Source organism: Sciurus carolinensis, chromosome 11 (assembly GCF_902686445.1).
Source record: "Sciurus carolinensis chromosome 11, mSciCar1.2, whole genome shotgun sequence".
Taxonomy (NCBI): domain Eukaryota; kingdom Metazoa; phylum Chordata; class Mammalia; order Rodentia; family Sciuridae; genus Sciurus; species Sciurus carolinensis.
Window position 1 is genome coordinate 71385471 of NC_062223.1, and position 4199 is coordinate 71389669.

A 4199-nucleotide genomic window follows, 5' to 3' on the forward strand; every position below is an offset into this window, starting at 1 on the left:
CACAATAATCATGTGATTCTTCACTTTAGGTCTATTGATATGGTGAATTACATTTATTGATTTCTGGATGTTGAACCAAACTTGCATCCCTGGGATAAAACCCACTTGATCATGGTGCACTATCTTTTTAATATATTTTTGTATATGATTTGTTAAGATTTTGTTGAGAATTTTTGCATCAATGTTCATTAAGGATATTGGTCTGAAATTTTCTTTCCTTGATGTGTCTATGTCTGGTTTAGGTATCAGGGTGATATTTGCTTCATAGAATGAGTTTGGGAGGGTTTCCTCCTCTTCTATTTCATGGAATACTTTGAGGAGTATTGGAATGAGCTCTTCTATAAAGGTCTTGTAGAACTCGGCTGAGAACCCATCTGGTGTAGACTTTTCTTTGTTGGTAGGCTTTTGATGACTTCTTCTATTTCATTACTTGTAATTGGTCTATTTAAACTGTGTATGTCCTCCTCGTTCAGTTTAGGTAATTCATATGTCTCTAGAAACGTGTTGATGTCTTCAAGATTTTCTATTTTGTTGGAGTACAGATTTTCAAAATAGCTTCTAATTATGTTTTGTATTTCACTCGTGTCTGTAGTGATATTTCCTTGTTCATTCTGAATTTTAGTAATTTGGGTTTTCTCTCACCTTCTCATTGTTAATGTGGCTAAGGGTTTATCCATTTTGTTTATTTTTTCAAAGAACCAACTATTTATTTTGTCAATTTTTGATTGTTACTTTTGTTTCAATTTCATTTATTTAGCTCTGATTTTAACTATTTCCTGTCTTCTACTGCTTTTGGTGTTGGTCTGTTCTTCTTTTTCTAGGGCTTTGAGCTGTAGTGTTAGGTTGTGTATTTGTTGATTCTTTCTTCTTTTGTTGAATGTGCTCCATGGAATAAATTTTCCTCTAAGAAGTGCTTTCATAGTGTCTCAGAGATTTTGATGTGTACTTTCTTTGTTCTCATTTAATTTCCCTCCTGCTATCTTCTGGATATCCATTCATCATACAATAGCATATTATTTCATCTCCAGGTGTTGGAGTAGTTTCTGTTTTTTACTCTCTCATTTATTTCTAATTTCAATCCATTATGATCTGAATATAAGGTACTCTCTCTATCTTCTTGTATTTGCTAACAGTAACTTTGTGGCATGATAGATCATCTGTTTTAGAGAAGGATGCATGTGCTGCTTAGAAGAAAGTGTATTCACTCTTTGTTTGGTGGTATATTCTATAAATGTCTGTTAAGTCTAAATTATTGATTGTGGTTTTGAGATCTATGGTTTCTTATTTTAATATTTGTTTGGAGGATCTGTCCAGTGGTGAGAGAGTTGTGTTAAAATCACCTAGTATTATTGTGTTGTGGTCTATTTGATTTCTGGCATTGAGAAGGATTTATTTGACGTATATGGATGAGCCACTTTTTGGGGTATAGATGTTTATGATTGTTATGTCTTGCTGATTTATGCTTCCCTTAAGCAGTATGAAATGTCTTTCTTTATCTCTTGTGACTAACGTGGCTTGAAGTCCAAATTATCTGATATGAGGATGGATACTCCATCTTTTTTGCTGTATCCATGTGCATGGTATGTTTTTCCCCATCCTTTCATCTTAGTCTGTGGGATTTTCTTTCTATGAGACGAGTCTATTTCAGGCATGAAATTGTTGGATCTTTCTTTTTAATCCAATCTGCCAGTCTATGTCTTTTGATTGATGAGTTCAGATCATTAACATTCAGCATTATTATTGACATATTATTTGTATTCCTGGTCATTTGGCTCATTTTTTTTTGACATGTCTTGATTTCTCCTTTATTTGTTTGTTCCTTTAGGGTAGTTCCTCCCTTTTCTGATTTACATCATTGTTTTTCATCTCTTCCTCATGGAATATTTTGCTAAGAATGTTCTGTAATGCCAGCTTTCTTTTTGTAAATTCTTTTAGCTTTTCTTTATCATGGAAGGATTTTATTTCATCGTCAAATCCGATGGTAAGTTTTGCTGGGTATAAGATTCTTGGTTGGCATCCATTTTCTTTCAGAGCTTGAAAAATGTTGTTCCAGGCCCTTCTAGCTTTTAGGGTCTGGATTGAAAAATCTGCTGATATCTGTATTGGTTTCCCCTTGAATATAATTTGATTCTTTTCTCTCTCAGCCTTTAAAATTATGTCTTTATTTTGTATGCTAGGTATTTTCATTTTAATGTGCATTGCTGTTGGTCTATTGTAATTTTGTATTTTGGAGTCCTATAAGCCTCATGTACTTGATTTTCCATTTCTTTCTTCAGATTTGGGAAATTTTCTGATATTATTTCATTGAATAGATTGTTCATTTCTTTGGTTTGTTTCTCTAAGCCTTCCTAAATCCTGATAATTCTTAAATTTGACTTTTTCATGATATCCCATAGTTCTCCTAGATTCTGTTTGTGATTTCTTACCGTCTTCTCTGTTTGGTCAACTTTGTTTTCAAGATTAAATATTTTGTGTTCTATATCTGAGGTTCTGTCTTCCAGGTGTTCTATCCTATTGGTTATGCTTTCTATGGAGTTTTTAATTTGGTTTATTGTTTCCTTCATTTCAAGGTTTTCTGTTTTTTTTTTCAATATCTCTAAATCTTTATTGAAATGATCTTTTGCTTCCTGTATTTGCTCTTTTAACTGTCGATTGGTGCAATCATTCAATGCCTGCCTTTGCCCTTTCATCTCATCCTTCAATGCCTGCATTTGCTGTTTCATCTCCTCCTTTGCTTCCCTGATCATTTTGATCACGTACATTCTGAACTCCCTTTCTGACATTTCTTCTGCCATGATGTCATTGGATATTATTGCTATACCATCTAGGTTTGTTTGGGACTTTTTCTTCCCTTGTTTTCTCATATTGTTCATGAATCTGTCTCTCTAATAGTGATACTGTGGGATATTGCAGATTTCTTCTATTGACTAATATTGTCTCTCTAGATTTCCAATAACTCACCTGTTAGCTTTCAGTAGCCTGAAGTCTTGGAGGAACTTGATACTGCCGTGCTCCACTAGGAAGTTGGCCTTCTTGGGGTGGTGGCCTTCAGGTGGGGTGTATTCCCTGGTGGCTCTGAGTTGGTCCCGAGTCTCTCAATATCTCCACTTCTTGTATCCTGGGTCTTGTTATAGTTCCTCTAGCCTCTTGTAGGTGTCTCAGGAAGGGAGTTACCCTTCCAATGATGATGGTCATGGCCTCGGGAATATTTAAAATGCCTGCACCAGCCTATAAAGAACCCTCTGGCTAACTCCGTGATGGCGACAAACCTCGGCGTGGTGGTCCGGTGGGGTTGTTCAGTGATGGTGTCTGTCTTTGGCCTGGTGGTTGAATGGGTTGGTTACCCACTGCCCAGCTCTGCAAGGCAGTCTGGTTGGGTGCTCGCCTGCTACCTCCATGATGCAAGCAGCCTGACTCGCCCTGAAGCTCACTCCATGCCTTGATCAACCAGTGATGGCATGGACCTGGGTGCTGGGGTCAGGCGAGGTCGCTCAGTTATGACGTCTGTCCTTGGGCTGATGACTGTCGGGTTATCTGCCTGCCACCTACCTCTGTGATGTAGATGGCCTAGCTCACCCAGCAGCTCGCTCTGTGACTGCGACCAACCAGTGATGGCACTGAGCTAAGTGCCTTAACCACTTTTTAAAATAATGTTTTATTTGTTCTTTTTAGTTACACATGACAGTAGAATGTATTTTGACATATCATACAATATTCGTGAAGCATAACTTCCTATTCTTGTGGTTTTACACGATGTGGAGTTACAATGGTGGTGTATTCATATATGAATATAGAGAAGTTATTTTTGATTCATTCTACTGTCTTTCCCATTCCCATCCCCCATTCTCTCCATTATCCCTGTTCAATCTGGTGAACCTCCACTACACCCTCCCCATTGCCTATCATGAGTCAGCATTTACATATCAGAGAGAAAACTGGGTCTTTGGTTTTTTAGGGACTGGCTTATTTCACGTAGCATTATAGCCTCTGATTCCATCCATTTACCTGCAACTGCCATAATTACATTTTATTTATAGCTAATATTCCATTGTGTATATGTACCACATTTTCTTTATCCATTCATGTATTCAAGGGCACCTAAGTTGGTTCTATAGCTTAGCTATTGTGAACTGAGCCGCTATAAAAATTATTGTGGCCATGTCACTATAGTGTGGTTATTTTAAGTCCTTGGGGTATAA